Below are 9,855 nucleotides of genomic sequence, written 5' to 3'. Positions count from 1 at the left end.
ATTAACCAGCGACACAGTTCTGGTGGCACAATTGATGCACACTCGATGGGGTGTCAACCAATCCATCCCTAGTATTACATCTAATACCGAGGATTCGATGGCAAGTAGTGTAGCTGGAAAGGTAACTCCTTGTATTTGTATTTCCAGGCCCCGGTATACGAGATTTGTTGTGAGCATGGAGCCAGGGGATTGTACCACCATGATTTTATCTAACAATGAAGGGGAAAACTGGTGTATGGCGGAAAAACTCCTTGAAATAAATGAGTGGGAAGCCCCGGAATCAAATAAAACTATTGTTGGTATGTTGTTAACAGAGAACATACCAATGACGACTTCTGGAGCTTCGCATGCTTCTTCGGCAGAGATATGGTAGACGCGTCCTTGTGTAACCTTAGAGGTAGAGCGGCGTCCAATAGTGTTGATCTGCGGTTTGATGTCGGAGGATGGCTTTCCGCCATTGGTGGGGCACTGCTTTGCATAGTGTCCACTTTGGCCCCAAGTAAAACAGGTGTTGTTGCGGCGACAATCCTCTAGCACTGTCTGCTTGCCGAAGGCCTTGTTCTGGCTCACTGTCTTGGTAGTGTTGTTACTGTCTTTCCAAGTGGGCTTGTAGACAGTGGTATTTGGCTGCTAGGTACGCTCCTTTTGTGCAAACTACTCCTTGTTGTCCTTCTTGGGTTCACACTTCCTCTTGCGGTCCTCGTATCCGGTCTTAAGCTCCCGCTCAGCTATGAACGCTTTGTTTACCAGTGTCTGGAAGTATGGAAAGTCCAGCATACAAAGCTGACAATGGAGGGCATGGTTAAGACCACCTAAGAAGCGATCAACCTTCCTTTCGTCAGTAGATACATCATGGGTCGAGTATGGTGCCATATTGTTGAACTTGTTCAGATACTCGGCTACCGTCATGTTTCCTTGTGTAAGGGCAAGGAATTCTCTTTGCTTCACCTTCATAATACCTGTGGGAAGATGATATTTGTGGAATGCTTCCTTAAATCTTTCCCATGTAATATCTCCTCCACACGGCCACGTTATCTTAGTATTATCCCACCATATAGCTGTTGGCCCTTCCAGGTAGTGAGTGGCAAAGGGTACCTTGTGGGCTTCCTCACAACGAGCTATTTCTAGCTTCTTCTCCATAGTCCTTATCCAGTCGTCGGCTTCAATCGGATCCACAGCTTGACCAAAATTTGGAGGCTTGGTACGCTGAAAATTTGACAACCTGGATCGTGCTCCGTTGTGGTTGTTCTGGCCTACCATAGCTTGCATGCTTCTCAGGAATTCCATGAGATCCTGATTCCTCTTTTCCTCAAACATTCTCATAATGTGCTCAGTACTTGGTGTCTAGGGTGGTGGAGGTGGTAGGTCTTCTGGTGGTTGGCCTGCCTGCCTGGCAGACCGACGGATGGGGGTTCCATCGTTGCCTTGGCTACAACTTCCTTTCATCCTAAATTATTGTTCCCATTGCAAGGTACCGAATCGATGAGCAACATCCATAAGGGAAAAGCATGGTCATAAAACCCAAATAAATCCTTATGAAAGGCAGATAAGCAAATAACATAATTATACAATGCACATTAACATCACCATTGGCATGCTAGTAGGGGAACATATCATGACTAGACTGCTCACACGGCAGTTGACATATGCAAAGATGCATGCTCAAAATTCCAACCTTGGCTCTAGTGGCGCGGATGGCACGAACACTGGAAGACCTCCGACTCCTCGTCGTCTCATCCTGAGTCAGAGTCTGAACTGATGGTATTGACCTCAATCTCCGGAGCAAAGGCTACGCAGCGAAGCTGACGAGACGGTCCTGCTTCCAAGGGAGCACGACGCCTCAGCATCGGGGCAGCAGGAGTTGCAAGGAGTGAGGCCCACTCAGAATGAGTCTCACAACGACTGCCAGACGAAGTGCCTGGCGGTGCTGAAGAACTGGCGGGGATTTCAAATCTAGGTGGTGGTGGAACTCGTGGTGCATCTGGGGGTGGACCAGAAGGCTGGGGTGGGGGTGGCACTGCAGTTGCAATGACAAGTGCCGGCCGAAGAAGGGATAGCTTCTCTGCCAGGGACACGATCGTACGGTAGCTGGCGCTCACATAGCATGACAACACAATAGTCGCACGGTCACATGCCGGGTCTACGGGAGCAAAAATGTCTCGCCCTATCGAAGGCGACAACGTGGGGTAATGGAAGAAACCTGGATGAGTCTGCATCTCCACATCGTGGTAGCGCAAGTCAGTGAGAGCTTCCACCGCAGCAAACTGGATTGCCATCTCTAGAGTAGAAGCCGTCCCGCCCTTAGTAGAGCGAGAATAGCTACCAATATCCGAGCTGACAACCAGGTATGCTTGAGCATGGAACTCGTACACGGACTCGGCAAGCTGCTCCCGAAACACCTGGTACATTGGTTCCTCGCTGTGCGGGTATAGTCGAAACCAGACTTCTGCAACAGTGCTGGGAAGGAGGATGGTGCAGGCTCATACTTGAAATGATATGGAACAGGTGCCATCTACAGTCACAAAGCCAAAGGTTAGTAACACAATGAATCATGATGCATGCCATGCAACAACCAAATGCATCATTCAAATGCAACAAGCAAATGCATACTCACGACCCTATGCTACTCGTTGTGCTAACACGGTTACTAGGGTGTCCTACACTTAGCGTGGCTCTGATACCAAGCGTTGTGGCACCCCGATTCAACGAATCGGATTACTAGTGTTTCCAACCCAGAGATCATGTCTTCTGGGAACACTTGACAACTTGGCACAGAACAAATCTGACTTTATTGATAGCATAATGTTACAAGAGCATATCTTACAATGATAGCGAGGCCAAACGCACCCTTGGTGCAGCACAATATCTACATTATTTATGAGACATAGCGGGGCCTGGAAACTACTAAGTACTTGTACGAGGTAGCGGAATATAGCGGCAACTCCATACACAGGGACACTGCTGTGGACACTTCCTAGTATGCGTCATCATGACCTCCGTCCTCGGCTTCTCCTGCATCTGGCATGATACACCAGGTGAGTACTTTGAATGTACTCGCAAGCTCATAATAACAAGGCAATGCAACAAACAATAGCATGGCAACAAATTAAGAATAATACCACTTGACTTTATAGCAGTCACTTACTCACGTCCGGGGCTGTCTCCCAATCGTCGGAGTACTCATCAAGAATCTCCACTCAACTGCAGAGTTCTTCCATCATTACTAACATCCACACAGGTGACTGCTACGGCAACAAAAGTCCTTCCCCGGCAACGCCAGGAATTCTTCTTGCTACTTCTCTTGCTTGCGTCGGTTTTTCCCTTGAAGAGGAAAGGGTGATGCAGCACAGGAGCAGTAAGTATTTTCCTCAGTTTGAGAACCAAGGTATCAATACAGTAGGAGAATCTCGTCAAGTCCAGAGTACCTGCGCAAACACAAAAGAGCTTGCACCCAACGCTATAAAGGGGTTGTCAATCCCTTCAAGATTTATTGCAAAGTGAGATCTGAAGGCGGAAAGTGCAACGAAGAAAAAGTGTAAGGCTTAAAATATGGTGTGGAGTAGACCCGGGGGCCATAGTGTTCACTAGAGGCTTCTCTCAAAATAGCAAGTATTATGGTGGGTGAACAAATTACTCTCGAGCAATTGATAAAGCCGCGCAAAGTCATGACGATATCTAAGGCAATGATCATACATATAGGCATCACGTCTGAGACAAGTAGACCGATACTTTCTGCATCTACTACTATTACTCCAGACATCGACCACTATCCAACATGCATCTAGTGTATTGAGTTCATGACGAACAGAGTAACGCCTTAAGCAAGATGACATGATGTAGAGGGATAAACTCGAACCAATGATAAAAACCCCATCTTTTTACCCTTGATGGCAACAACACGATGCATGCCTCGCTACCCCTTCTGTCACTGGATGAGGTCACGGCACGGTATGAACCCAAAATCAAGCACTTTTCCCATTGCAAGAATCATAGATCTAGTTGGCCAAACAAAACCCACAACTCGAAGAGAATTACAAGGATATGAAATCATGCATAAGAGAGATCAGAAGAAACTCAAATAAGATTCATAGATAATCTGATCATAAATCCACAATTCATCGGATCTCGACAAACACACCGCAAAAGAAGATTACATCGGATAGATCTCCATGGAGATCATGGAGAGCTTTGTATTGAAGATCCAAGAGAGAGAAGAAGCCATCTAGTTACTAGCTATGGACCCGTAGGTCTATGGTGAACTACTCACACATCATCGGAGAGGTCATGGTGTTGATGAAGAAGCCCTCCGTATCTGAATCCCCGCTCCGACAGGGCACCAGAACGTGCCCCAGACGGGATCTTGCGGAGACAGAAGCTTGCGGCGGCAGAAAAGTACTTTTGATGATCTCCTCATTTTTATGGGATTTTAGGGAATATATAAGCGCAAAACCTAGGGCAGAGGTGGCCCCAGGGAGCCCACAAGCTAGGGAGGCGCGGGCCCCCTGGTCGCACCATGAGGGCTTGTGGGGTCCCTGCAGGCCCCCTGCACTGATTCTCCGGCTTCTCGATCTTTTTCTGTTTCGGAAAAAATCATTTTGGCAGTTTCATTCCGTTTGGACTCCGTTCAAAATCCTCCTCTGAAAGGGGTCAAAAACAAGAACTGGCACTTGGCACAGAGTTAATAAGTTAGTCCCAAAAAATATATAAAAGGCATGCAAAACATCCAAAGTTTGACAAGATAATAGCATGAAACCATCAAACATTATAGATACACTGGAGACATATCAAGCATCCCCAAGCTTAACTCCTGCTCGTCCTCGAGTAGGGAAGTGATAAAGACTGAACTTTTGATGTGGAATGCTACCTAACATAGTTGTCCTTTGCAACTTATTTCATGTGACATGAATGTTCAGATCTGTAAGATTCAAAACAATAGTTTGCTATTGACATGAAAACAATAATACTTCAAGCAAACTAGCAAGGTAATCATGAACTTTCAAAATAACAAGGCCAAGCTAAGTTATCCCTACAAAATCATATAGTCTGGTTGTGCTCCATCATCCTCACACAACTAATGTAAATCATGCACAACCCCGGTATTGGCCAAGTAATTGTTTTCGCACTCTTACTTTCTCAAACTTTTTATAACTATCACGCAATACATGAGCGTGAGCCATGGATATAGCACTATAGGTGAAATAGAGTGTGGTGGTGGTTGTCAGACAAAAAGGAGGAGATGGTCACATTGTATCAGCGTATCAAAGGGCTATGGAGATGCCCATTAATAGATATCAATGTGAATGAGTAGGGATTGCCATACAAGGGATGCACTAGAGCTATAAGTATGTGAAAGCTCAAAAGGAAAACTAGTGGGTGTGCATCCAACTTGCTTGCTCACGAAGACCTAGGGCAGTTTTGAGGAAGCCCATCATTGGAATATACAAGCCAAGTTATATAATGAAGATTCCCACTAGCATATGGTAGTGAGAAAGCAAGAAGCTCTCAGTCATGAATTACATGGTGCTATTATGAAGCACAAGTGTGGAAAAATATAGTAGCATTGTCCCTTCTCTCTTTTTATCTCTTTTTATTTGGGCTCTTAGGCCTCTTCTCTCTTTTTTTTCTTTTCTCTTTTTTTCTTTTCTCTTTTTTTGTACGGTCTCTTTGGCCTCTTTTTTTTCCTCACATGGGACAATGCTCTAATAATGATGATCGTCACACTTTTATTTACTCACAGCTCAAAGCTTAGAACGATGATGACTCTATAGGAAATGCCTCCGGCAGTGTACTGGGATGTGCAACGATCTAGCTTGGCATATGACATTGAAACATCTCGCTAGCTATCTTACGATCATGCAATGGCAATATGAGAGTGACGACACAAGTCATGAGACGGAACGGTGGGAGTTGCATGGCAATATATCTTGGAATGGCTATGGAAATGCCATAGTAGGTAGGTATGGTGGTTGTTTTGAGGAAGGCATATGGTGGGTTTGTGCACCGGCGAGAATTGCGCGGCACTAGAGAGGCTAGCTATGGTGAAAGGTGAAAGTGCATCTATACCATCGACTCACATTAGTTATGAAGAACTCACATACTTGTTGCGAAAGTTTTTATTAGTAATCGAAACAAAGTGCTAAACACATACTCCTAGGGGAAGGGTTGGTAGGTGTTAACCATCGCGCGATCCCGACCTCAACACAAAGGATGACAATCATTAGATCAATTATGCTCCGACTTCCTAACATAGCGGTTCAAAATACGTGCATGCTATGGGAATCACTAACTTCAACACAAGTATTTCAAGATTCACAACACCCTACTAACCTAGCTCTTAATATTACCAAATCCACGTCTCAAAACTAATTGAGAGGAATCAAGACTTCTCTTTCTACTCAATGCACATGAAGATGGAGGTTTTTGTATCCTCTTTGGGTACCTATCATCTTTGGGAATACTTTCATAGCATAAGCCAACTACCAAGTCACACACGCCGTGCTCTAAAAGATATAAGTGAAGCACATAGAGAAAAATTATCTAGCTCAAAAGATATAAGTGAAGCACTATGAGCATTCTAGCAAAATTACGATGAGTGCATGTCTCTCTCTCAAAAAGGTGTGCAGAAAGGATGATTGTGACACAACAAAAAGAAAAGACTCCTACGATACAAGACGCTCCAAGCAAAACACATATCATGTGGTGAATAAAAATATAGCTCCAAGTAATGTTACCGATGGATTGAGGACGAAAGAGGGGATGCCTTCCCGGGGCATCCCCAAGCTTAGGCTTTTTGGTGTCCTTGAATTTGGCTTGGGATGCCTTGGGCATCCCCAAGCTTGAGCTATTTCCACTCCTTATCTCTTTGTCTATGAGAACATTACCCAAAACTTGAAAACTTCACAACACAAAACTTAAACAGAAACTCGTGATAACATTAGCACGAGAAAACAAACTACCACTTCTTTTGGTACTGTAGAAAACTTGAATTCTATCTATATTGGTGTTGGGCTAATGTATTATCACTTTTACATGGCTAGTACCCCCCGATACTAACCATAGTTTCATCAAAACAAGCAACCAACTCAACAAAAACAGAATCTGTCAAAAATAGACCAGTCTGTAGCAATCTGTATACTTCGTATACTTCTGGTATCTCAAAAATTCAGAAAACTTACGACTGCCTTGGAAAAAGGCAGATAAACCAACAGCAAAAAGAATCAACTCGAAATCTCTTTCTGAATAAAAATGAAAAATCATCTCATGAGCGAAAAGTTTCTGTCTTTTTTCAGCAGGATCAAACAACTATTACCAAGACTAGTCATATAGGTTTTGCTTGGCTCAAAGACAAAAAGAAACACAAAAAACACAATCACAACATAATTATGATGGTGTGGACGCAAAAAAATAGAAAGCAAAAGATAAATTCATTGGGTTGCCTCCCAACAAGCGCTATTGTTTAACGCCCTTAGCTAGGCATTAATAATTCAATGATGCTCACGCAAAAGACAAGAATTGAAGCACAACGAGAGCATCATAGAACATGTGAAAATCACATATAAGTCTAACATACTTCCTATGCATAGGCATTTTATAGGAAAACAGATTGTCAAGACAACCAATAGTTACCATATGCAAGGAAGAAGAAAGAGACGATAGCAATCTCCAAGTAACGAGAGGTAATTGGGTAACATGAAAGTTTCTACCAAATTATTTTCCTCTCTCATAGCAATTACATGTGGGATAAAAATCAAATTCAACAATATAGCTATCCCATAGGATATTCTTTTCATGATCCACACGCATGCAAAGTTGACGCTGTTCAAAAATAGTGGGATTATCATCAACTAAATTCATGACTTCTCCAAACCAACTTTCAATATTATTGCAAATATCGTTGCAACAAGTAGTGGACATAGCAAAACTAGCATCCCCAAGCTTAGGGTTTTGCATATTTTTAGCATGATTGTGATTAATAAATTTATAATGAAATCATTGCAATCATGCTTTTCATTCAAGGAGCCCTCGTGAATCACTTCATAAATTTCTTCATCACGATTTTCAGATTCACGCATCTCAAGCAAAACTCCATAGAGAAAGTCAAGTGCACTCAACTCACTAGCAATTGGTTCCACATAAGCGGATCTCTTAAAGAGATTAGCAAGTGGGTGAGGATCCATATCAATAGATTTTCAGCAAGCGAAGATGCAAGCATATTGAAGGCACATAGCACTCAAGCAAAGGAAAGGCAAGCGAGAGAAAAGGGCGAACGAAAGAAAAGGCAAATTGTGAAGTGGGGGAGAGGAAAACGAGAGGCAACTGGCGAACAAAGTAAATGCAAGAGATGACTTTGTGACACTTACTTAGATGAGTTATTGACTTGATCCTCCCCGGCAACGGCGCCAGAAATTCTTATGCTACGGCAACAAAAGTCCTTCCCCGGCAACGCCAGGAATTCTTCTTGCTACTTCTCTTGCTTGCGTCGGTTATTCCCTTGAAGAGGAAAGGGTGATGCAGCACAGGAGCAGTAAGTATTTCCCTCAGTTTGAGAACCAAGGTATCAATCCAGTAGGAGAATCTCGTCAAGTCCAGAGTACCTGCGCAAACACAAAAGAGCTTGCACCCAATGCTATAAAGGGGTTGTCAATCCCTTCAAGATTGATTGCAAAGTGAGATCTGAAGGCGGAAAGTGCAACGAAGATAAAGTGTAAGGCTTAAAATATGGTGTGGAGTAGACCCGGGGGCCATAGTGTTCACTAGAGGTTTCTCTCAAAATAGCAAGTATTACGGTGTGTGAACAAATTACTGTAAAGCAATTGATAGAACCGCGCAAAGTCATGATGATATCTAAGGCAATGATCATACATATAGGCATCACGTCCGACACAAGTAGACCGATACTTTCTGCATCTACTACTATTACTCCACACATCGACCGCTATCCAGCATGCATCTAGTGTATTGAGTTCATGACGAACAGAGTAACGCCTTAAGCAAGATGACATGATGTAGAGGGATAAACTCAAACCAATGATGAAAACCCCATCTTTTTACCCCTTGATGGCAACAACACGATACGTGCCTCGCTACCCCTTCTGTCACTGGGTGAGGTCACCGCACGGTATGAACCCAAAACCAAGCACTTCTCCCATAGATCTAGTTGGCCAAACAAAACCCACAACTCGAAGAGAATTACAAGGATATGAAATCATGCATAAGAGAGATCAGAAGAAACTCAAATAAGATTCATAGATAATTTGATCATAAATCCACAATTCATCGGATCTCAACAAACACACCGCAAAAGAACATTACATCAGATAGATTTCCATGAAGATCATGGAGAACTTTGTATTGAAGATCCAAGAGAGAGAAGAATCCATCTAGTTACTAGCTATGGACCCGTAGGTCTATGGTGAACAACTCACGCATCATCGGAGATGTCATGGTGTTGATGAAGAAGCCCTCCGTATCCGAATCCCCCCTTCGGCAGGGCATTAGAACGTGCCCCATATGGGATCTTGCGGAGACAGAAGCTTGCGGTGGCGGAAAACTACTTTCGATGATCTCCTGATTTTTTATGGGATTTTAGGGAATATATAGGCGCAAAACCTAGGGAAGAGGTGGCCCAGGAAGCCCACAATCTAGGGAGGCGTGCCCCCCTAGCCGCCCATGAGGGCTTGTGGGGTCCCTGCAGGCCCCCTGCCCTGATTCTCCGGCTTCCCGATCTTTTTCGGTTTCGGAAAAAATCTTTTTGGCAGTTTCATTCCATTTGGACTTCGTTCAAAATCCTCCTTTGAAAGGGGTAAAAAACATGGAAAAAACAGGAACTGGCACTTGACACTGAGTTAATAAGTT

This window comes from Hordeum vulgare, chromosome 7H (assembly GCF_904849725.1).
Source record: "Hordeum vulgare subsp. vulgare chromosome 7H, MorexV3_pseudomolecules_assembly, whole genome shotgun sequence".
Lineage (NCBI taxonomy): Eukaryota > Viridiplantae > Streptophyta > Magnoliopsida > Poales > Poaceae > Hordeum > Hordeum vulgare.
The sequence above is the reverse complement of the archived record's forward strand: the minus strand, read 5'-3'. Positions refer to the sequence as shown.